This window comes from Molothrus ater, chromosome 1 (genome assembly GCF_012460135.2).
Source record: "Molothrus ater isolate BHLD 08-10-18 breed brown headed cowbird chromosome 1, BPBGC_Mater_1.1, whole genome shotgun sequence".
Classification (NCBI taxonomy): Eukaryota; Metazoa; Chordata; class Aves; order Passeriformes; family Icteridae; genus Molothrus; species Molothrus ater.
The window spans coordinates 105853379-105879782 of record NC_050478.2 but is presented as its reverse complement, the minus strand read 5'-3'; the positions used below and the strand labels follow the sequence as shown (position 1 = coordinate 105879782).

The window sequence follows — 26404 nt, the reverse complement described above, 5'->3', positions numbered from 1 at the left end:
CCCAACTGATGTGCCCTCCAGCTGGGAAGCACTGAAGACTTTCACTTTTACACTGTATTTGCTTTACTGCATTCACACCAGCTTGGGGGAAGAGCACTAATACCATCAGCTACCAGTGTCTGCCTCTAGTAATCAAATATCCTGCTCCCTGTGAAACTCAGACACCAGGCACCCGACACTGCTGCTCCCATGAGGCTGCAAAGCAGGAAGATCCCCCATCTCCTGAGCAAATTCAAGTGAGAAAATGATCTGAATAACGTGCCCTACTCACCTCAATCTACAGCTGCAACGCCTCACACTCACAGATTACCCAGCCCTGGTAATCAGAGCAGATCCCATTTAGCATACCTGTTAATTTATCAGGTGTTTCATCTGTCTTAAATGTTCATTTCTCAGTTGTTGGACCAGACAACATCCACATCTTTCATTCGGTTCGCTGTTTCCCCACCCTTTGGAATGCTCAGGGCTCTCATTCCTCCCTTCCACTTTGTCAGCCAAAGAGCTCTCCCAGTCCAGGCACAGCCATTCTCTCTGAGTCATGTCTGTACCCCTCGTGGGGACAGATTTCTGTGCCCAAGGATGATGCTGCACACATGGCAGTGAATGTGGTGACAGAGGCTGGAAAAGGCCTTGGGAAGAGGATGTGGCAAACACACCCAAGGTGGAGCTGCTCTTAGGTGAGGTCTGTAATGCTAATGGCATAGTGAGTCAGACCTTGGAGACTTCTCTTACTCCTCTTACCTGTCCCCTGTGCCATGTCAGAGGCCAAGCTGTGGCATTCCCTAGGCCCTTCCATCAGCCAGAGGGATTCATTGAGTGCTCTGCTTGCAGGAGAGACCCTTTGATCCCTAGCTTGAAGGCGCTTTTTTTGGTGTTAACACACCAGTAAGGCAATGCCCTCCCCCAGCCACATTTGAGCTGGAGCTCCAGCCCTGTAAGAGCCCAGCAAGCTCCTCTGACCAGGCAGCCGTGCTGGCCTGCACGCCAACCACAGAAGGTACAAACCAACCCGCAGAACAGAGAGGGGAATAAACAGGCAGCGCATGGAGGGCTGGGAATGCACGGGCTGGGACTGGAGCAGATCCGCTGGCTGTGCGTGGTTTGGCTGGGCTCTGCCTGCACCAGGGAGCACAGGTTCAGTTCTGCTGGAGGGACAGAGTGAGGGAGAAGCCTTGGATTCCATCCCTCTGGAATGAGTGGCGTGTGGGTACAATGAGCAGGACCCAGGGTGACATGTCAATCAAGGCCAAGCACTCCATCCATCTCGCTGTGCTAGTCACTGCCGGCAAATTTTCTCGCTGTGAATATTCCACCCGGCTCCCTCAACTCGCCCGGATAATGGCATTTCTGTTCCAGTTGTTTAAACTAACAGCAGCACAATTCGCAGCCAGCGGCTTCAGCGCTTTGTGTTCATTTGCTCAATCAACATTCGCCCCCTGGTAAGCGACTTTCAGAGAAAAGTGTCACCGGCAGACAATGGGCTGGCAGTCAGCAGCAGCAGCTCTGTGTCTAAATGTTTGCAGACGCTCGGGTAAAATGTCTCAACCCAAATTTATAAGGACAGTGCATGGGGCGGGAGAGGCAGTGGGGAGACGAGGGTGGCTTTCCTTCATCCCTGCCCCTGCGCTGGGAAGGCCGGGGGAGGCGTCTCCAGGCGGGAATCTCGGCGCTCCTGCTGATGCTCGGCCTCCCGCCTTCCCCGCGACCTGCGCCGACAGGGAGCTCTTTCTCCGAAGGACGTGGCTCTGCTCCCAGTTCTGCTCGACAGTCCCCTGCCACCAGCAGCTCCCTGGCAGTGCCCCCAAACCTCAGAACTTCGTGAGAAGGATTTGCCTCCCTTTCTGCGGCTCACGTAAAACATTTATTTCGACAATGAAAGCGATTATTAATTCCACCCGGTGATTTATTTTTCCTAAAAGCCCATTGTTATCCCCTAAATGTGCATGATAACTTGCCATTTGAGATACCAGCAAATGGCTTATAGACTTGTCTACCAGGAAAAACCATGTCAGTTTATAAACAGGCTGGTTAAGTGGCTCCCTTGTGGCAGCGTCCTTATTTTGCTTTGACAGTAAAACTTGATAGGGTTTGAACTGTAGACAAACCATTACTTATGTAAATTGATATGATTTTCTCGTGCAGCTGAGACACCCCCTGGTTTTGATAATGCCATAGAAATGCTATGTACCAGCAGGTCATCTAGAAGTTAGATGGCAGGTTCCTTCTCATCCTTCTGACAAGGAAAAGGTCCTGAATTGTGAACTTCCCTGAAACTTTTATCAGAGTCTTTTAAACAAATATCTCTACTTTCTTGCCTTGGGAAAAAGAAAAAAAAAAAAAAAAAAAAAAAAAGGACATTTCTAGCGTTCCTGGCTGCACGCAAACCTTGACAGACAGGTCTTCCAAAGATTCAAAAGCCAGAAAGAGAAAAATGAAGAGTGTCTTGGGTTTTTCTGTCTCTTCAGGCTTATAAGAGTCTCCAGCTCCTTAAGCCAGACCTGACTGCTGCACGTGTGAGTCTCTGGCAGTGCAATCTGCCAGCCTGCCAGGTGTTGAAGATCCAGGTTTTACGCAGCTTGACAAAACATTGTCTGGTTTTTACCACCAGTGTTTCCCGCACAGCATATGTTAAAATGAAAGCCAAGAGGCTGTGCTATAAATCACCCCATGCACCTTCTGCCTGCTCATAGAGACTTTTCCTACTCCAGAGACCCTTTCTCCATCACACCACCAAGCCCCTGCTCATCCCAGGGATGTCCCTGGCAGATTGATCCCAGCTCCAGGACCCGGAGCGGCAGCCTTCCAGCGCACATGCATTTTGGGAAGGTAAATACACAACCAAAATATCCAAGCTGCGGGGCGGCGTGACCCTCGGGCGACCCTTAGCCTGACCTAACGCTGGTCACTCTCACCAGAAGATTTGTTTATCTCGGGACCTCGAACCTCCCAACCCGAGAGCACCGGGCTGACTCCCAGCTCCAAGGCCTGCCAGTGCTGGCTGCCAGCCCCCATGAGGATCGCCCAGTGAGAGGCAGATTTCATTTTTTAGTCCCATCCCCCCAGCCTCACGCCAGGCGAGTGGCCGCGATCGTGCTAGGAAAGCCCTGGCAAGCGAAACTGGAGTGTGAGCCCCTTCCTCGGCCTGCGGAGCAGCTGTGGGCATCCACTCAGGAAACAGCTCCGAGAGGAGCTTTTCCTTTCATCAAAACTTGGAGGAAATTTCGCCCGCGGGTTTCCTCTCTTTGCAGTGTGGACCGGGAAGCAGTTAGGGCAGCAGATGCAAAAGCAGGGGGAGATTTTCTCTCCCCATAAGAGAGCAGAATGCAGGGGGCAGGGGCGGCAGCGGCACGCATCATTTCGGGAATGTCTGCTATCCCAGAAGTGAGTGGAAACAACCCATCTGAAATATGCAGAGCCATTATCAGGCCAGGGCTTAAATAAACTTTACTGTCCATTCAGTGATCAACCTCCCTGGGAGCCACCGGCTCCATTCATCACTGTCACCTTTTCAAAGTGACTGTGATGACAGTTCATGATCATTAACTAGTAATGGTGTGCTTTGCATTAACAGGAGGGCACATCAAACGGGCAGGCCCGCAGCTCGAAAGTTAACTAAATTATATAATAAACATTCTCCAGCTAACCATGTACAGATGGTGACAAAAGGTGGGACAAAGTGGCAGGCGGGAGAGGAGAAGGAGCACTTTGGTACCTACCGGGTGATTCGCCCCTCGGCTTGCTACTAACTAGAAATGGCACAACGTGCCTCTCCAGCCAGAGGGACCAGAGCCGCTTGCCGAAGTTGCAGAAGTTTTGCTGTCAGAAAACTTGCCTGAAGATTTCACAGATCTGCCACGGCCATGGGATTTTTTTCTGCATTTTGTCTTTTTTTTTTTTTTTTTCCCTTCTCAAGTGGTATTCATTGCGGGCAAAGATGAGGCACTCCAGGCACAATTCAGATGGGAAACATTGGAAACTGAAAAGAAGAGGATGTGAGGAGAGAGATTTCAACTTGTCCTTCATCTCAGAGGGCTGGGGTGGCTCGGTACCACTTCCTACTGGCACAGAGCTCCAGGCTCCTGTGCAGCCTGGTGCATGCTCAGAGCCAGAAGTGCCCATGCTTGAGTGGGGCCACCAGCTCTGCCAGCTGAGGCAAAACAGCCTTGTTTAGAGAATAGCTTGGGAGGCAAAAACTCCTAGCACAATTCTCAGTACAATCCCTACTGACTGAAAAACATTTAAAAAAAAATCTGATTTTTTCCATCTATTCACCAGCAAAAAAGGAAAAAAAAGCCATAAATCTATTTTATTATAATTTATTATATTATACTTGTAACCAGATCGTTCACACAGAGAAAAATGGTGCCTAGAGTCGGGTTTTAAAGTCCATAATTCAGCACTTTAGGGATATGGCAATATATTTTATGTGGGACTTCAGCAGTAGCTGCTGGATGTTCAGAACTTCTGCAAAAGTCCAGCAAAATTCCACTAAATGCACTTCAGCAAAGGGCTCTTCTAACACATAATCCAGAAGCCTCTCTACTTAAATGCTTAACTATGGATTTGAAGGGTTTTATTTTCAGGCACCAATTTTTTTAACCATTCATTTTAATGTTTTAAATTAGTGCAGTCACAATCAGGAAAACCTTTGTGTTCCCATGACTTAAAAATTACAAAAAAATTCATCAGTCAGTGACAGTTTGTCTTCCTTCCGTCCCCACACCTCAGCCCCTTCAGCAATCTCTCAGATGATGTACTTTTTCATTATTTACCCCTCTCTCATAGCTATGTCTTCACAGAAAAATGTGCCAGAAAAGGTAATGTGGACTCAGCTTTTATCCTAACCTAAACAGATGCTGGAGGGGAGGAGAAGGAAAGAGGGTGGCCTGATTTTTGTAGTTCCTCTCCCAATAGTTCTTCAATCTGCACTCGAAGAACTGGCATCCCTGCATGAAACATTTTTGGACATGTATTTTCAAAAACAGTCTATTTTTCAATGCTTAAGTTAGTGTGGGTTGAAGGGATTGACTTTTCCTCTGCTCATGCAACCACCTGTTTTCAGGCACCACTGAGCAGGGTGACTCTCCCACTGGTTCACTCTAACTGTGGGGAGTGCTGTTAGAATTGAGATTTTTGAAAAGAGGCTTTTAAACCTGGGTCATTCACCATTTGGGAGCATGATTTTGAAAGTGTGTGGCTTCAGCTCTCTGAGATGCCCAGAGCTCCCACTTGTGTCAGGTCTGTGGGAATTCCATGGGCATAAGGTCACGAGTGCTTCCAAGAATTTGAGAGACCTGCAGACAGAAGGTCCTGTCCGAATATCTGAGCAGATGAATTGCATTTCAGAGCACAATCATCTGCTGCTGCCACCTCCCCTGTCCCAGAGGTTGCTGGGTTCCTGCAGCAGGACAGCAGCAGCAGAACGTGAGCTCTCCCAACCAGAACATCCCCGACGGCTCCAGCTGCTGACAAAAGGAGGCTGCTCCGAGACAACAAGCTGTGAACTGCTCTGACTGAGATACAGCCCTGCCTCTGCCCCTGGGTGAGAAGGGTGGGGCAGACACCACCGGCTGCCATCTCTGCTGCTTGCCAACAATGTAAATGGGGAGGCGCAGCTACGGCAGCACATCCCTTCAAGGCTAAGGACGTGAGAGGGAACCTTAACTTCTCCTACAGCTGCTCTTTTCTCTTTTAAGCTGCAGGAAAAGAAGTGACAGTGTCCAAACTCTAGAAAGCCAGCTAGGACACCCACTGTCATTCACCCCCCCTCTCATGCTCTGCCAGAATCCCAGCTGGGCTCCGCTGCCTGCCCAGCACAGCATTTCTCCTCGGGAATATGTTGGGACACCAGGCATATAGTGCCCTACAAGGGAAGAAAGCCTTTCAGAAATCAGATAGAATGAAGAAGCTGCATTATTTTCTCAGGAGATTTATATTTCTTGTGGGATGTTGCTTAACAAATCTTTCTGTCTCTCTTCCTTGGTTCTAAAACAATGTTTCTGACAGAAAAGAAAAGCAGAGAACTACAACTGGTTTGTGATGTTTCACAAACATCTGTAAAATACCAATCCACCCTGGAACAGAGTGGGTGAGAGAGGCAACACAGCCGAGGACTTCTGGGTCCTGTTCCTGGTCTCATCTGTTGTCAGCTGTGTCATGTCACTGGAGTCACCTCGGGATTGCTTCGTGCCTCTCTGTGACTGTCTTGCAAATGAGATGCTTTGTATTTCAGCATCGATGTAGTCTTTCAAGTAGCCCTTGAGGTGATATTGAATGGGAGCTGATGGACTCAGATGTACTCAAAGCAAAAACAAACAAACAAACAAACAAGAGCTAAGCCATTCTCTAATATTAACCATATGCCCCATACAGGAATGACAGAGGTTTTGCACTTACTCCTGAAGGTCTGTGCTGGGCTAAAGGTTACCATATGCCATAGGAATGCTCTGCAAACACCAATGAGTGGCCATCAAAGCTGAAAACTGAAGTTACTATATGGTCAGAGGTGGTTAATTGCAGCTTCTGCAGCCTGCTTGACTAGGTATACAGAACATTCAACTGCTTGGTTACCAGGGATGTCAGCTTTTCTGCTCACACTTGACTGACTCATTTTCTACATACCATTCAAAAGAAAATGCAAACAAAAGTGGCTTTTCAAACAGAACATGATTTCTTCTCCAGAGTGGCATCTACAAATCTTTTATGAGTTCTACAGTGACTGATCAGGAAGGGAAAATCAAGATCCATGGCCAAGTGGCTTAGGAAGGAAAGGGAATGGAGTTCTCAGCAGGAAAATCAAACTCTGATTGCCAATAACTATGTTTTGCTTATGCTGGAAGGTCTCCACATATTTTGCAAGCAGTTAACTTGTACCACACATCTCATGCATCAAGCCTCTGATGTGGGTAAGGGCATATGATAAAGCACATTTTTTTCTAAATAAAGAGCAAGAATACAGATGGACATCAAGGAACATGGATCCACGGGGGTTGCATTTACAGTGACAGTGACTGTCATTCTTCAAGGATTGTGAAGTCAGGGACTAGCAAAGTGGGGCAGGCAAGCACATCAGAAGCATGAATGAGATTGGGATTATAGCATCATAGTGTGGGATCCAGCTATGATCAATGGAAAGAAAATAGCTGTATTGGTCTGCCAAGATCACCTGAGTGGAGCTGTGTTCAAACTGAGTGATGGGTGATGGGTGTCCATCTCACAGGCATGGCTCAATCTGCAGAGGAAGATGTTCTGCAGGAATGTGTCTCCTCATACACAGAAACTAGATGAAAGAGCATGCTGAGATGAGGAATGGCAAGCTAAGACACAATAGGAAAGTGTCCCTGAGGCACATATTGGTCTTCCACTGTCACTGAAAGGTATAAATTCACAAACATAAATTATAGAATACATGTAGGTGCAAAAAGCACCAGAAATCAGTCTGAGATGGAGGTGAAGACAGAGTGGGAATTAGGACTTCCAACAGTATAATTCAGCCATTCTCCTACAGTCTTCATTCAAAAGTAGGTGGTGATTCAGGTTCTTAATTTCACCAGAGTCCATTGAAACACCTCTGCCCCCGCCATGTATACAGCTGAATCATCTCTTGCAAAATGCCTGCCCTGGTCTCTTAGCAAAGATCTACTCCAGTCCACTGGCTTCTTTGGAAACATCTGCCCACACACACGATTCCTTCTTTGAAAACAAAAAAATCCTAAAAGGCCAAGAAAACTAAAAGTGACAAAGCCATTCTCACCTGGTAGAAGATATGAGAGTCATCACTAGCAAAGTGACTTGAATAGGAAAGCCTGCAAAAGTAATTTTATTAATCCAGACAGACTGGGAAAGACAGGGTGCAGGGTATGACAAGTATAGGCAGCAAATGAGCAAAGGGGAAAACTGAGCAAACCTTATATACTGAAGAGTGAAAGGAAAGTGTTTCCTGAGCTGCTCCATTGCAAATTAGACCCATGCAGCTGGATTCCTACTTCCCACTTTCAGGAAAAGTGCTCCAAACAGAGAAAATGGCAAGCTCAGCTCTGACTAGGAAGCAGGTCTGGTTAAAATTATGAAAGAAACTAAATTTCCCTTCCCCCAGACTCTTCAAGGGCCAGAGATTTGTGTGCAAAATAAGTCGAGTTTTTCCCCATGGTCAAAGACTGGTGTTTTATTTATTTGTGGTCAGTAATGCTGGACCTCTGTCATATTTTGCTGTGGTACTCCATTATTTAATAAAGTCCCAAGGAAACTGGCCAATGCCTTTGCTTGACAGGGACTACTTTCTGACACTGCACCTGGCCACCAAGATCACTTTTTATTGAGAGAGGAGAGGAATTAAAAATACAACAAGAAATTGGTTTATAGCCTGAAGGAAGGGGAAATGTCAACCCTGAAGTGGTTTGTGATTTTTTTTAACACATTAGACCAATACTGCAGCTTATGCCACAGAGCACTTGTGTGTTTCGATCAAGCTGCTTTCAAATCCTTCTAAGCACCACAGGCCTTGGCAATTTCTCCCTGTGACCAAAACCTGAGTCTGCCCAGCCACTGCTTAAGAAAAGCCTTGGGTTTTATCTATTCTGAAAGCCTGGAGTGAGACCCCTCAAACAGCTCCTTATTCCCACGTCCCAGGAAAGGCAGCCAGGCTCCTGCAATCCCTTGTGCTGATAGCCACCCTCTGTAGTCAGATTTGAAAGCCTTTCCTCAAGGCAAGGAACATTACCACTGCTCACCACCAGCCCAGAGCCTTTGTTACTACCCTGCAGATCTGAATCCTGAACATCATGAGGCTTTTGGGATGGAGGCTAAATACAGCAGCACTGTAATACCAAGCCCTGCAACTGCAGGGATGAAGACAGTGTGAAAACAGGGACCACTCTGCCTCCTCAGTGAGAACATTTTGAGACAGCAGCTACTAGGCCTGGGAAAATAAACCAGGGGAACTAGACAAGAGAAAATTATAAACTGTTGAAGTCCTGGAGTACTTCCAGGTATTCAAGCAGGTAATAGATTTGTTTAAATAAGTGGAAATAGTTTCAAAACGTCAACTTTGCCACATTGTCTGGCTTCTCCTTTCTGGTTCAGCTCCAGTCTGGGAGGTTTGTTCATGCATGAGCTCAGAGAAAAAGTACCTACTGCAGAAATATAGCAAAACCTACAGTGTTTCAGCAAGGGGATTTTCAGCTGGCACATGTCTAATGTTTTCATGGTTTCCTGTTGGACAGATAGCTCTGGGGAAACAGTTATATGACCTACTGCCCAAGGAACTATGCACAGAAATAAATAAGCAAGCTTAGATAAATGTGACACTTGTTCCTCTCTTCCCTGCCAGAGTTCTAAAGGCTGTTGGATTCTTGATAATCCAAACACCTATTTTGGCCAAAACTTTATAACTAATATCAGTTAGGGAGGTGACACAATAGAGCAGAGCCTAATGACTTCCGAAGTCCATTAATATACAACCATATATATATAAAATATACACATATACACCATATATATGTATATATACACACACACACACACAATACCAATCAACAGGTTAATTAGAAATAGAGAAGTATAATGATATTTCATCCAGGATGCAGCACATAAGTCTATTTGCTTCTCACAGGAATGATGGCATTTCAAACCTCTGTGGATAGCCCATTAATCTCCACAAGTGCTACTTTAAGACATTTTAGCTTTTCAATATCCAACATTAATTTGTGGCAAATACCAATTTCTGCATCTTTCCAAAATTGTTCTTTTTCTCTGCAGCCCTGGCTGAACAATAATAACACACTCATTAAGTACAACTTCTGCCTGGAGGTATTTTATAATACAGCAGTTTCTGAGATGCTCCCTTTGATTCAGAGCTATGAGAAAACAAGGCAGACAATGATTATTGGATACTCACAAGAATTGTTGCTGGTATGGAGATGACACAGATGTCCCAATTTTCACAAATGTTCACACACTTCAAGACAATTCCCTTTATTTGTCTAAGTGATCACAAACTGGCTGCCAGATTTAAACCAGTTTGCATTTAGCTCAGCATCCTATGGAACCAAACCTTGGGCAAACTAAATTTCACAAACCAAACTTCAACAAAGCCTGAGAAAAATAGACAACTGCATAAAAGGGAAGAACGAGTGGGAGGGAAGGGGAGAGAGAGCGAGACCCAGAGAAAACAGCATGGGTCACAGCCGGAGCTCAGAGAATCTGCTCCAGTAAAAGCTGATGAAAATCTGATTCAGTTCACTCCCTTAATCAGAGAGAGACTTGTTCCTCCATATGCTCTGTAAAAAAAACACTCCTCATGTCAGTAACATGTGGAGACAGCAAATATTTCTCAATTGTGAATGATTCATTGACTTAATAAGCATCTGGCCTAAACATCTGATATATATTTGAAATTCCATCTATTTCCTAAAAACTAGTCCTTTTTTTATTTTGAGTGATCAAAACCAAACGATAACAGTAAAAAAGGCAATAGGGTAGTCTTTTTTGGATGCCATTTGTGATCAGGGGAGAAGCTGTTTACCATTGGTGTGGACCAGATTGGGAGCAATTCCTTGCTAAAACCCTTCAGCTGCTCCTTTCTCAAGCGGAAGAGACTGAACACGATGCACCTGAATCTGGGCAGTGAGGGACCAGTGGTGCTGCTGGGGTCTGCTTCAGGCAGGGGAGGTGATGATAGCATTCCTGTGCAGAGGGCTATCCCCAAAGGCAGCTGGTGACTCAGCCTGCCAGGTGCACACCCGCTGCAGGAGGACACAGCTCCTGGCTCCAGCTCCAAGCCACACCCTGCACCACAGGTCCCTATCAGATGACTTTTGCCACGCACGGAAACTGGCATCAATTACAGATCAATTTATCACTTTGGAGCTGGATCAAGCACCAGCCCTCCAGGTCACTGTGGCTCCAGCCCCACATGAATCAACATTTAATATGGCATTAAAATTCTCTGGTGATTGCTTTTAACTTTTGCGCAGTGTGTGCTTAGGGCCGCAGAGCGCGGGTTCTGCTGTGCAGTGTTTTGTAGGCTGGTTTGAGCTGCGTGTCCAGAGTGATATTCCTCCTCTTCTGGATGATCCAGAACATGACACTCTCGCCCTGAACCCATTTCCCCTCTCTCTTCTATCTAGTAACAAAGCAGCCTGGGCACAGGGATGCACAAAACATCCTTCTGTGGTCTGCAGTACAGCCAGGATATGAAGGACCATGACACAAGGGCAACTTGTTATCATTCACTTCTCCAGCATTTTAGCTTCTTTTCCTTCCTTGTTTCTGCTGGATTAAGCTTTTCCAACATAACTGGGCCGACTCTGGGTGTCTGGGCTTGATTTAAAGTTCAGTGAGGTTCTTTATTTTCCAGGAAACATTCTTCCTTCCTCTCCTTCCATGATTGTTCCCACAGGTTTTAGTTTCTTGTTTTGGGGATTTTTTTTTTCTCCCTTTCTGGGTTTGACCTTTGTCCAGATGCTTTTTAAACAAGAGTCTTGAGGGTTTCAACACAGTTGTGCTTCCAGTCTGAAAGGGGACTTAGCTGGACAGATTGGAAGTCTCAGAGCTGGAAGTTCAGGCTCAAACACTGCTTGGTCACCTTACTCCACACAGAGATTTACACCTCCCAACAGACTGTACAGGGGCTGCTGCTCTCATTAACTCAAAGAGCCCATTCCTGTCCCTGCCTACCACAAGCAAGGATGGTTACAAGAAATTTAAGGCAGCATACTGAAGCAGGAATACCTTCCTTCGAGGCTTTTCATGAAAACTACATATATGTCTGTGCACATGTGTGTGGATAAAGTAATATGGAAAGAATATAGAAAGAAAATCTGTTGTCCTCCTTCATCCCTTCCCACATCCACCAGAATGAGTCTCTTCTCCACCACCAGGTTAAGCAGTTACCATCTACCAGAATCAAATACATTTATTCTGAGATGCCAAATACCATTGTATTGGCAGAGAAGACAAGACCTAAGACAGTGTAACTTGATCTAAAGCCTCTGCAACTTTTCTGTCTTTCCAGCATGGTTTGCTTGGCTGAGGTTTGTCCCTGCCCTTCTTTCCTACAGATCCCTCACACTAGGCCAGTATCATAATGAATATTGCTCTCCCTGCTGCTGGCTTGCTCATCTGTCTTTGCCAATCTAATAATGCACATACTGAACACTTACACACTCACCAGGTTTTCTAAGCTGCTCATCTTGGAAGGCTCATCCAGAATCTCACAGTGCAGACTATGGGAATCTCCTCTTAAACCTGCAGCCTATATTCTTAAATCTACACTTAACTGTTCTCTCTACTATTTTTTACTCATGTATACTCCTTATAGTCACTGTCCTTCAGTTCCAGTTCCTCTTCTTTGCACTTTTCCCATTCTGTAGTTTGTGAGTGAAGCTGCTTTGCCCTCTCACAAGACAAAGGTTTCCAGCCTCCTGGTTGTTCTGCTAGCCTGATACTTTTAGCATGGTCTGTTTCTTTTTTCAGTTCTTCCTACAAAGGCAGCTGCCCAGAGCCACACACAGCATTTCACACGAGGTCCCTCCTCAGCACCTGGCTCAGCAGTACAGCTACAATGCTCCCCTCTTCCCTGGAAAGACCTGCACTGACTCTGCATCCAACTTACACTTCCTGTGACTCACTACGGCACCCTGGTTTTCACCTTCTCCGAGCCCTCCGGCTCCAGTTCATTGCCAAAATGTTTATTATTTTTCCCTAAATACTCTGAGATCTTATCTCTTGCAGCATTAAATTTCACACCTCTTCTGCTATGTGATTATTCTGTTCTCCTTGTGGAGATCTAAATTCCACTCTTTATGTAAAATGCTTCCCAACTCCAGGTCATCAGCATAATCCTACACTGACACTTGGTGAAAATATTAATGCAACTAAGTAGCCAAATTTAATTTTATGAAACTATGCCAAGAAAACTCCCTCAAATCTATTATATCTTTTTAACAGGTAAATCACTTTAATTTGTTGTCTGTTAACCACGCATTGAATTCTCAATGCAAATAGTCAGAGTTCAAATAAAAATCATAACCAATAATTTGACATGTGAATTTTTCTTAGCTTTGTGAGACTGAAATGGAGATGAAGAAGTTTTTTGCTATAATTCTTCCATTGGTGTTACTTGGGCTAGCTCTGCCTTTATTAACCAAAGGAAAAAGAATGAGTACTCTTAATTCAAGCTAACTGTGGTAAAAATTCATATTAAAAAAATAATGAAACTTTTAGGTCTTTATGAGCCAGTGGGTTTTAAGCTCTAGTTATCCTTTTCCCACAGTCTTTAATTTAATCTGCTTCAGCATCCCTTACTTGGCTAGGTTCTCCTCAGAGCTGATGTTGCATTAACACTCCTCTCCTGGCAGTGAGAAGACCTCAGACCAGAAAAGTCAAACCAAGATTCTCCATGTCTTCCACAGAACTTTTCTGGCATGTTTGGTCCATGACTGCTTCTGCCTCCCTCTCTGAAGTATCCCTTAAATACAAGTGACATGAATTGCTTTGCCAGATGCCTGATACGATTTCTCTCAGGAAAAATGCATGTTGATGTTAATCTCACATGACATCGGGAGATTACATTTCTTCCAGGGATAAAAAAATAGAAATCATCCTGATTTTCCTCTTCTGTGCTCATATAAATCTGGTTACGTGGAAGATAGAACCCCATAGGTCTCATCTACCAAAATACTTTGTTCAATACTCATTCTGAATCAAATTGCCCCGAATTTGTGACTCTACAGCTATGAAATGTCCATGTTTCCTTCATTCCCACACAGGTTCAGGGTTGTAGCTTAGTGAACAAATACAGCAAGAAAAATCTTATTTCCATCTCTTTGGATCAGACCTTATGCTGGAGACTAATAGAGAAGAAAAGGGAAAAAAACCAAACAAAAACCCAAGTGGTAGGAGAGGACAAGAAGCTGCCGCAGCTGAGGACAAAAGTCCAAGGCAGGACTTACCCAACATGACCACAAGGAATTCTGTCAAACTTATAAAATCTGCATTAATGCCAGGCTAAGGCAAAGACACACACAACCTCTCAATCAACTCCTTGGTACCACTCCTCCTCCCTGGTAACCCACCACACCACCCTCCCCTGTTTCCAGCTCCCACTCCCTTATCACAGCAATGTGAGGGACCAGGGTGCTCAGACCCTTCTTCCTTCCAGCTGCTTTTCCATGATGGCCTCATCAGCCAGGAGCAGGCCACTGGAGATGGGCACATGCACTGCCTGATGCCAATATCCATTAACAAGGATCCAACATGCTTGAAAAGTGAGGAAAACTGGGGTCACTGAACGTCAGCGAGCTCAGCATCCTTTCTTGGTGTTGCCCAGTGCCTTTGAAGATCAGGCCCTCGGGTACTCGCTGCCTGAAGACATGAATAGACCTTTCTCTCTGCCCTCACTGCAGACACTGGCAGCATTGTTAGAGCACAAGCACAACCAAGTCTAAACTGGCTGAAAATTTGGCTGGCCTTTTTGCTTCAGCGTGATCAAATGGCAGCATTGCTCACCGAGTGTGAAGGGCATGAAAGGATTAGCCGCCCTCCCCCAGCAAGCAGGTGAGCTGAAACCCTTTCCAATTCACTACATGTCAGTTTACAAGTAAAACATAAGGTATAAATGCAGCTATTGTTAAGGTGAAGCAGCCATCCTGGCTGGGCAGTTAGATTAGCAATTTACCCTTTGTAAAAGGATTAGTACACCCCTATTGTTTCAGTGTTTATTTATCAATTTGCATTTTTAAAAGGGGGCATATATCTGATGAGGGCCCAGTTCTCCAAATACCCCGGGCCGCACCATTTCCTCCCAACTCCCCATTGACAGAACTTACCAGAGCATTTTATAGACCAGAAATTGAGGAGAAACCAAAACTTTGGCAGTGCGGCTGCTCACACAGCATTTTGTTGGGCCAGCAGGCATCCCTCCCTCTTTCAGCTGAGAGCAACTGCTGGGTGCTGCCAGCCATGCAGATCAAACACCAGAACTGGATTCCCACTTTTCCTCAGAGACCTGAGCTGAATGCAAAGATATTTACGGCCCATTCACCACAGTTTCTAAGGACATGAAAACCTGTGCCAGATTCTTCCCTTACACTGATTGCAGGCAACAAAGCAATGAAGCTCCTCCATAGAGGTGATTCCACACTTGTGGTCTTCAAAGCTCCTCAAATAATTCCTACAGCTTACACTGGGCTCATAAAAGCCTGTTTTTTTACTGACAAGGGTAGCGAAGAAATTACTCGGTCCATTAAGCACAGAGGTTAGCATCAAACATCATTTCTTGGCATCCCAACATCTCCAATGCACTTCAACTTCAGTGGTGTTGGGCGCTTACAGAGTCTTTGGGAGCCTTTATTGCTGCAAGGGCTGGTTCAGTTTCCATGAGCCACAGGGACTCCTCGCTGGAGTTCAAGCTCAGGGAAGAGGTTTCACACCGAGCCCTTCGCAGCAGGGAGAGCGGGAACGCGGCTCACCCAGCCAGCCCTGCCAGGAGCACGGGCTGGCTGTTCGGCAGGCAGCAGCTGCTCGCTCGGATTAGGTAAAAATTCCTTGGTCAGAGGGAACAGAGGTGCTCTGGAAGGGAAGTGAGAGAGCAGATTTTTTAATTAAAATGACACCTTTGCGCTCTGGTACAGCTCCACAGCCTGCTTTTCCATGAGATGGCGATTTAGGAAGCCATTCTTTTAGACCATAAAAACAGTTTGGAAGACAAACAAGCTTCCAGCTGTGCTAAATTATTTTCCTGCTCCCACAGGACCCAGCAGCAAACTACAGCATGTATTTTACAGGCCTATGATTTATTTATATAGACTAACATACAGGTATTGATTTTGACCCACAAACCCCTTCTGTGGCTGGGGGCCTACACATCCCAAAGCCTTCTCCCAGCCCAGGCTCCACCACCACAGCTGTGCAGGAGCAAGATCTCCATTTGTGAGAGAGGGAGAAGAAACCACAGGGTGTTCTCTGGCTTTTTGTAACTCCTTCCTCACATCCATTTCTTTTTTACCCAAACAATTCTAGTTTGTTGATCAAGCATCTCACACAGGCAATTAATATTTCCTGGTCATGGGGGAAGTGAGGAGGCTCCAGTGGGAGCTGTTAAGATCTTAAAATACGCTCTGTGCTGCTGGCTTATTGCAGATACTCTGATTCATGATGGAAAAGAGAGGCCATGAGTGGACTCGATTAAAGACATGAATTTAGGAATCATCAAGGAGCACATAAGGCAAGCAACAGCTACTCTGCCCAGAGGATCATGTGCATTCATAAAATAAAATAAAAGTAAAATAAATTAAATTAAATACACAGAAAAGGAAGGGAGAGAATGTAAGGGACAGACCCTGTCCCAAAGGGCTTACAATTTACATTTAGATTAGCACAAGAAGAAGCAACATTACAGGGAAGGTGGGTGAGGGTTACAACAACAAAACTTTGTGGCTGGCCTGCATTGTAATTTCACTAATTAGAAAAAGTGAAGTTTCTATAATAATAATAAATCATTCCTATCGACTGATTTGAGGGAGGTACACAAATACCTGTGGGATACACTCTTTGATTGGATTTAGCCATTCTACTATTTGGAGAAATGGTTTTAAATCATTAGCCTTTGAGGTCTGCTTTGAAGATAAATGAAATGTACCTCAAGAAGAAACAAGCCTATTTCCTAAACTTAGATTCACTGTATGTCCCCGAGTAATGCTGGTGGGCACAAAAGAACAAATCAGGTGATATTGTTAGCAATTGCTCCAGAATGACACATGGAGAGGATTTCTTGCTCTTTTTACTCAAGTGAGAAAATCAATTACCACATCCTCATGGACAGGGACTGGCAATCTCCCAATGCATGGAGCTACTGACCACTCCATAGGAGCTGGATTAACCAGGCTGATTGCTGGTGAGCGCTCGGGTGTCCATAAACACTGACCTACATGCAGATGCTTCACCTTGAGAGCAAGTCTTCTCAACAGACCTGCAGAGGCCTCAAGTCATCTCTTAGACTGGACTAGCGTGGCTGTTATCAATAAATATCTAATCATAGCTGAGCACAGCACCAGCCCACAGACATCCATCACTGCCCAGGTGCCATGGCTACGGCACAACACACGGCAGCAAAGCCATGGCACCACTGGCACCACCGCCGCCCTTTATCGGCACTGCACACTCTGCCTCCCTTCACGAGGCAGCAGCGTGCTCTGGGAAGGGGTGGCACTGGCAAACACGATTATTCATGGCTCTTCCCATAACAGGGCCCTCTCCTGCTCCTGATTTACCACAACTCCCCTCTCAGTATGGAAGCAGAGAAGTGACTGTGACTCTGATACTTCTTGACCCTACTCCAAAGGCTGGTGATAGCAGCCTAAGATCTGTGAAGAAAACTGCTGATGCCAAGAACTGTCCTGAAGTGTAGTTTTTGTTCAGCTCAATGTCTAAGGTTGGATAGTACAGGTGAACTACCACAAGGCACGGCTGAAACAACTCCTGTGTGGATACAATTGAATATATTGCCTCATCCAAACAAGAATAGAAGGGAAAAGCCAATTACTCTGTACTGAGAGCACTTTCCCATTCAGCTGGCTAGAAATAGGCCAGGGATCTCTTGGTATTGTTGATATTTGAACCACTTTATTTTTCTATATCAAATTATCCTCAGATTTTCAGGCTAATATTCTGTTGTTATGATCTTTCTGGATTCAAATGAGGAAACAGAAATCAATATACATTTGAAGCCAGACAAGCTTTGGCAACCATGTTCTGGCAATTTAGCATGTTAGCACACGTGTCTGGGGTGAGACTTCAGCTTCCAAAGGTACTTTTCATTGCCATGCTCCAGATTCCCCTTCCTCACCCTGCCCAAAGTGCTCACTGAGTGAAGGTGGTTTCCTGAACCCAGTGACTGGCAGCAACCACAACACTTTCTATCTTAGCTCCAGGAACATCAGAAGGCAAATAAATTACTATTTTAGACTGCCCACAGTCAACTGTTTGAGGTCAAACAAAGGTTTAACAACACATTCTAGTTTTAAGGCAAGCTTCAAAAAATACTGTACTACTGGATGACCACAGAGTATTCAATGGTCAAGGCTAAATGGACACCACTGTACCAGGCAAATATTCTAGAGAATTCTGTGACTACTGTTTAAAGGCAGACAGAGTGAATTGATAAGGCAGAGGTCAACAAGTGGTTCTGATATAAAACATTAAAAAAAAAAGCAGACCCAGATCATGGTACAGTAACTTTTATTGCAGAGATCAGTAGGCCAGCACAGCTATTCATAAGTACTGTACATACATGAGTGCTTCGTGCTTATGCCAGCCTGCACAGGCTAAAATGGAAGCATATAACCAATTAGTGTTAATAGGCAAACAATCATTAGAAGTGTTAACAAGTGATGCTGGAGAGGCTGTTTTTCATTTTATTACTGATCTCTAGTAAGTGTTATTATCCTCATAGAATAACATTCTATTATGAAATGCACATGCACAGCATTAAAGCCTTTGATAGTCCAATGCTTGCCAGCAGCAGCAAAACTGTAAACAAAGTGAAAGAATCATTTCTGAAATGCCAACAGCCATTAGTATTCACAAAGTTTGGAGGATGCAGAGAGCCAAAGTGTAAATAACAGGAATTTACTATGACCTGGGGATCTACGGAATAAATTGAGTATTCAGTTTCTTCCCATTTTTTAAAAGAGCCTGAACACACATGCTTAATCTCAATTGATTTGTGCCTGAACTAAGGTCTTCAGTCTGTTATTTATTTTCAAATCTTTTCAGCCAATAGACTCCCCTAACATTTTTCTCTTTTATAACACAGCAAGCAGCTGCAACTAATCATATTTCATTATGGTTTTGTAGATGTTTTGTTTTAAAACAAATTTTATTTAACCAACAAAAATGCAACTGAGCAACTTCTTACTGTAGAAATTTTTCTGAAGACTGGCAGAATTGGACATGACATCAGATACAATCAAGACAATGTATTTGTTTTAAATTTTAGCAAGGAGGACATGGGTTGAGGGGAAAAAAAAACCACTTTGAAATGAAGGACAAGACAGACTTAATCTTTGCCTACTTTCTATTACTGTTCACAGACAGATGACTTGAAAATTACAGATGCATTTTATATGACTACCTATTTATTGCAACCATTTCTTCAGCTTTGACATACAACCAGAACAATAAGTGAACAAGGCTTACATTTCTGTGTTGGAAATATGCAGTCTCCATCCATCAGGAAAAGTCTCAATGAGAACTCATCCTGTGTCATAACTGAGTAACACCAAGCCCCTCCCAAGCCACCTTCAGCACCAACACAACAGAGCAGGGAAGTGCACACAAGCCACTTTACTGCCCTGCATATGCTACATTTAGGAAACTTTACTGAACTATTAAATAAGCAATTATGACAATATAAGATATTAAATGCAGATAGAGTAGTGTCAACCAAGCTACTAAATCTGGGCTTTGGGCTTTCCCACAGAAATATTAGGGGCATTCAAGTAAGCATTATGCCTTTCCTCCCAACACACACTTCTTTATTCTGAAGACATCTAAAATTCAGTGAAGAAAGAAAAAAAAAGAAAAACATAACACAGCAAAGTCCTACTGGGGAATAGGGTTTTAATGAACACACAAAGCAACTAGGTGACATCTTTATCAGCCCTCATAAACCTTGATTGAATACACAGTGATAAGGCCTGTTTAAACTGTCATCCTCACGATAACAGAGGCAGAGACAACGCCGGCCTTAGCAACGACCTGTGCGAGGGAGGCCCCTGCCGAAGGGGCCACCCTTCCTTCCCACTGCTGGGCAATGTCTGTGCTGTGAACAGTGCCCAGCCTGCACGGCTGCCTGGGCTGTGCCACGCTGGGGGCACAGGGCTGGGATGGCACAACCATGTCTTCTCCCAGCAGTGGCTTGGAAGAGCATCTGAGTCAGCTTCTCTGGCTTTGGGGATGGCCGGTTCTCCAGGGAAGATGGGGGCTTTGAGGAGAGTGACCTTTAGCACTCAGATCTGCAAACAGCAAGAATTCCATATAAGTGGCTTTAAAGAATTCAAGGAAAGGTTTTTGGGGGTTCTTTGGTGTTTGTTTTTGGCTCTTTTGCTGTTGGGGTTTTTTTAAACCACCATCATCTCTGAGGCACATAGCATTAAGCACTAGGAAGCAAGGCAGCATTTGGGGCCAATATGGCTATGGAAGTGGCCAGTGACATGACTTCTATGAGAAGATTGGCCTTGGCCATCTAGGATACTTAATTTTATTTTTTTTTTAATAAGTATTTCAGACCTTTAAGCATCTCCAAGAAACATTTGTGCAGATTGCTAGGTTAGTAACTTAGGATATAATTATTCTTCTGCAATTATTTCTAACTTTAAAAAAATACAGCATACACTTGAACTTTTATTCTTTCTCCCCAAAATCGTTCTTCCCTCACTGCAATGCTTGCAGTGACACCCACTGGCTGTGGGAGGTGGAGTTGCAGAGAGCACTTATTGAAATACTCAGTGCACTGACAAGATCACAGAGAGAGAACCTCAGAGAAATGTTACCACCCAAAAGCTGGCATTTTGTCAGCTCACTTAGTTATAACTCAGTACCTGCATTGAATACAGCCCTTTCTCATTAACAGATTTAATAAGGAAATAATGATCAACAGTTACTTGTTAAGTATAATAAAATACACATTGGCATATAATTACTAGTTAATTAATAACTCCCAGTGCTTGGGTGGTGGAAGGTATTAGTTCATTTTATGCCTATTTGCTCTGTGACAAGATTGAAGTAGCACTAGTACCTGGTTTCAGTTTTTCATCAGGAAAACACCGAACTGAGCTGGTACACCACAGTGTGACTGGTTGGCAGGGGAGGCATCTTATCTACTCAGGAACTCATTACAGCTGTTGTAGGAGTCCCTGCATACACCAGCAGATTTCTTTTCGTACCCCCAAGCAGTAATTTCTCATTTCACACTTAAGAAAGAGAGGAAACACAAAACTTAGTGACTTGTGTAAAGACTCACAGGAAAACCACGGAAACCAAATGTAACAAATCACAATCTAATGGCCTCAGTTAGAGGATAACTTGTTTCTTCAACTGTACTAGAGAAACTTCTCTATATTATATACACATAGGCTCTTAATGTTTAAACAAAATTATCCAAGTTTAAGCTGAAACACAAACAAATCACTCCTGTTACACAAGGTATTTACCAGAAGAAAAGGCTGAGTTTTAATTTAACTACAACATGATGGCTTGGAACGGATCAGGGGAAATTTCAGAAATACTTAGAATAAAAAATTAGAAAAAAAAGAGACCTACTTTTTGCCTGCTCCATGGCATAAGCCAAGAGCAAATGGCTCCTGGCTGTGAGCACACAAGGTATGTTTGCTGACTTACTCAGATTAAAAATATTTTAGTCACCCTTGTGTTATTTCCCGCATAGACGGCACTAATGTTCTCTCCAGAGAGTCAGAAGCAGAACTATTACATCCATGGAAAACACATTTATACAGGACTTCCCGCAGAGCTGAAAAAAAAAAAAAAAGTTATCCAATGCCTTCCCAGCCAAACTTCCTCCTGAAGTGAAAAATCCTTCCCTTTGATAAGAAAGCTGTGTCAGACCACATTTCTGTCTCTGACAAAAGAACAGCGCTCCCTTGGCTTGCTCCAGTTTTGGCAGCTGTGCTCAGCAGAACCAGGCCGCTCTTCCCAGCCAGTCACCACGCTTAGCAGAGACACCACTTTATCTTCCCTGAACAATAAAACAAAAATGAACTATGTACAAAGCAAGCAGTAACTGTGGGTAACACTGCCCACAGCTCCCAGGCAGGCAGTTCTCTGGGTTAGAAATTCCATCAATAATGTAACACATCATTAAAGACCTCTCTGTCCTTCCCCCCTCTCCCTTTTTTTTTTCCTTGGCCTGTCCACATTCAAAGCTATCTAAGGAGATGTTCAATGCTGCATAGACACAGTTTGAAGCAGAACAAGCTAGGCTTGTTAGCTTCCTGTGTTCTTTCAGGAGGAAGCAAATTAATAAAGCACAGGGAAGGACACTTTTCGTGCAAACATGGAAAGCTGGTGCCTTATAGGTCCTCTTGTTTCTAATTCACTGACAGCCAATCCAGATACACAAGCAAACTTGTTCTAGAGTTTTGGGCTACAAGTACCCAGCACCATCCAGTGCTCTACTTCCAGGTTCCCTAGGGTACCTACTGACCTCATCTCAGGCTACCTACCCTTCCAGAAAAGCCAGATGTACCAACTCATGAAAACTATTATGTTATCATGGATGCAGTGCATTTCCCTCACTGCTAGCTCCTATGGACACAGCATTGTGCCATGAAGATGCCTTAATCTATATCTGCCCTTCAGACACTGCAGGGCACACAGCATTTAGCATTCAGCTGTGACAGGGAGGAGCTTAACCTAGGATGTGCTAAGCTCTTCCTTATCTTCACTAGAAAAACCTGCCAGCTCCAGGCCATCTGTATTAATATTCCTATGAGCAGTACTGGCCAGCTTAGTGTTTAAATACCTGTACCTCATAAACCAACCAATCTTAGACCAACAGGTCTAATTTTTGTAGGAAAGGACAGGCCAAACCCAAGAACTCCAGGCACAGCAATGATGCCCCCACTGATTTCCTCTCAAAATTAAACGCCATGTGAAAAAAAAGGCATCTCAACATTTGATAATTGAAGATGGTCAGAAAGAAAAAGATCAGACCAAATCAATATTAAACTCCTTTCCTTGTCCTTACAGAGGATAACACTAGCTCTCCTATAAGCACACACTCACACCCTTGGAAGGATGCTCTGGGGAGAGGTAGTATGATGGTCAGGAATAGCTGGAACAGACATATAGGATATATGTTTGATGGCAAATCCAGATGTAAAGTACCAGTTATGGCAGCATTTTTGGCTAAATGAAAATTGGCAAGAGAAACAAAAAACAAGGCACACTTGCCATCCAGTAGAGGGTGAGAACAACAACAAAAAACTAAAACAAACCAAAAGCCAATCAACCAACCAAAAAAAACCCAATAAACTTTCTTCTGAAACACTCTTGCTAGCTAGCTGGTTTTTTTCTCTCCTGAGGACTATTTGACTACATCCTCAAAGTTGAGAAACTCCTACAAAAGCCCACGAGTAACCTTTCCTGGAGTGCTCAACAACTGCTTGCCAAATCTCGGCGTCACCGCTGGATTCAGCACAGCAGATAAAGCCTAAAATTAAATGTCTGGTATCCCAATCTTGTTAATGAAGATATGCTTTTCAAATCTATTTCATTTCCATGCCACTTACCAATAAAGCAATGTCAGCTCAGGATAAGTAGATGCCCAGAGGGCTTGGCCCACTCAACCCTACTTGGCTGCAGCACTTTAAAAGCTTGAGTGGCTCCCAGCTTCTGCTCGCTGCAGGGCGAGCACCTCACACAGCTCATTACTGAGCAGTTGATTTGCAGCAGCTCCTTTAAGCTGCTGCCTGGGTGCAGACAGCCACAGCACACAGAAAATCCAAGTCAAGATCACTTACTCCTTTACATCCTCAGTGTGTGCCATGGGAAGAAAACTGTGTTAAATAAAACAGCAAATCCACAACTTTTGCACCAGGGACTGGCTCGTAACTCTCATGCCTTCCTTCTCCATGGGTGGAATAGTTTTCAGTATAATTATAAGACGTATTCCTCCAGGGAGATTTAGTGTGGAGGGACCTATCCAGGGTGGTGGGACATGCAGGACATGGCAGGGTTCCAGCAGGACTCAATGTATCCATGTTACAGGCTCCCCAAAGAGGGTACAGAGGAATTTAAAACTCAGTTTAGTAAACCACTCTTCTCTCTGTCAAATTTGCCATCTGAGTTTCTTACTTCATAAATGCCAGAAGAACTAGGTCTATGGCTGTATTTTAGCTTTAAGTTTCCCTATTCCCCTACTCTAGCCCACTTCTCTATCTCAACAAAATAGTATGGTGCTTCCAGACTCTATGTCCTCTACAGGAAATGGTGGGAGAATGCAGTTTCAGCAGACAACAAGATCAAGATTTCCTCAGGCTTACACACAATCAGAATCACCTGAACAAAACCCAATATCGATATAAATTAGGTGCCTTAAGTGCCATGTGCTATAAATCAGAAAAACAGACAAAAAACTTGAATATGTTGTACAGCTGTACCACAAACAGCTTAACTAGGGCTCTGTGTTAGGAAAGCCACCTTATCTGGATAGACCTGAAGTGATCTTTATTTTTTATCCTTTACTGGTCTCATCACAGAAAAGAGGAAAAATAATAGTATTGTATCAATAGTATCAAAGCCAACAATCTGTGGCCATTGGGAAATAGATGGTATATAATTGGCATTTAGTTTATATAGCTTTCATACAGAACCTCATGCTACCTTACAACTATAAAGCATATACATGGTAGGGATTATGTAATCTTAGCAGAAAAGAAATACTTGGAATGTGATTTCAGATTTACCTTGTTCAAAGAGATGGAATTATTTTCCTAATTCTTTATGGAGGCAGCAAGAAGTCCAAAACCAGACCCCTTCTCTTTGCAAGCAATCCTACTGAACTTCCTCCAGGCAACATAAGTGCACAAGACACTCTAGATGGAAGCTTCTCTCTTCTAGTTGCTTGTGAGTTTCTTTGAGAAGTAACCCTTAAGCTGCCACCAAAAACCAAATCCAGGATACAGTAAGAATGAAAATTAGAGGTGGCCTATAGGACAAAAGGACATCACCCAAGCTAAACAACCTTGAAACACTTACTTGTTTCTGCATTTCCTCATACGGTTGAGATCAGAAGTGGCCCCTATCCTTTCCTCAGGGGTAGACAAAAACTTTTTCTTATGCCACCAATGGGGAGAAACAAGGGATGTCAATAAATTAATGTGAAATTATGCCAAGAACAAATTCAGGAATTCCTCCTGTCAGTACAGAAATTCACAGTGGAGTTAGGGACACAAGGACAAGGCTTCACTATGCTTATGGCAACCTCAAGTGTAAAAGAACACAGGAGGACAGAAGGGACAGAAGAGACACACCAAGAAGGAAGGGACACAGTTCTGCTATCAAAAATACAGACAAAGAAAGAATTGCAATGGAGGATTTCAGTAGTGGGGACAGAAGCACTGAGGACATGAAATACAAACCCCACAACAGTTGTGACAGAGAGAATAACAAGAGTTGCAAACATGGAGGTAAGGTCCCTTGTTAAAGTCAACGCACATAAGAACCTGTGCCTGAATGACATTGACCATCTCAACATTCTTATTTGTGAAACATGACTTTGCTACCGGGGATGGAAATTTTTGTTGAAGAAATAGCTCTCTGGTCTGTTCAGCCTCTTGGGAGAAAGATTATGAGTTACTTCAACTTCAAACTTCTGGCCTTCAAGTAACTTGCATACTCAGGGAAGCCTTGAGAAGCTGGACATTCCTTCCACTGAGCAGCCTGATAGGCTTCAAAGCATATTTAACTGTAAGTTGTGTTACTATAGAGTGGAAAATATTAATCAGCTCTTGCCATCTAGGGAGACTGTGGTTATCATTAAGAATATGTGGGACACTCTTACAAGAATTCTTTTCCCCTGCCTGCTGGACAAGCTCTTTCATATAGTTTATCTGCTCCAACTGCATGCTTTTGAAAAAAAGCTTGACTAAATGAATACTTTCAACTAGAGCTAAAGGCAAACACTCCACTGGAACTTTGCCCTAATCAATAGTAGCAATGTTCATGTCACATGAGAGTCAGAGGATAGAATATGGTGCTTACTGAAGTCAGCAAATAACCTAATTATACTTAGCCTGCTTGAAGAAGGAGACAAGTTAGGTCTGGTCCACCCACATATTAATGCAATCATCATTATCCTTATCCCTTGTTTGCTTTGTGCTTATATTGTAATAAAAAGTGGTGCCAAATGGAGGGTGCTACTGACCCCTTGTGGGAGAAATACACTTTTTAGGATGCCGACATGTCAATGGGGAAATCGGCTCAGAATTAAGTTTGTCTCCTTACCTCCCACAGATTTATTTCTAAGGAAAATTCAGTGAAACAGTGTTAGTGTTGCAAGAGGTCACTATAGTCTCACAAGTGTATTTTAAAAAAATTAGAAATTAGGTTTATTAGCTTCTCTAGGGCAGTCACATAAGCATCAATAAATCCTTGTAGATCAATAAATTGTAGTAGATACTGCAATGACTTTCCCATAACTTAAAGTCTTGCATTGTTGAAGACTAAAATTTGTACATTGCCAGTTGGCACAGTTCTCAGTTTTTAATATAAACTATTTTAATCCATCATGGCATCACTTCTAAAGACTGCAAAAAACCCCTACCTTACTATCTCCTGGAAAGCAAGGACATGCTACTCTGCTGAAAAGGAAACAAACCATTTA

The 26404-nt window shown here is 43.8% G+C and overlaps 1 long non-coding RNA gene across 1 annotated transcript; it reads right to left on the bottom strand.

Moving 5' to 3' along the window:
- Nucleotides 1-18220: 18220 nt before the first annotated feature.
- Nucleotides 18221-23346, bottom strand: LOC118694421 (uncharacterized). The gene is made up of 2 exons (XR_004981430.1): nucleotides 20798-23346; nucleotides 18221-20015 (listed from the first exon to the last, which is right to left on the bottom strand). It is a non-coding gene; the product is annotated as an uncharacterized LOC118694421 (long non-coding RNA).
- Between the last annotated feature and the right edge of the window lie 3058 nt (nucleotides 23347-26404).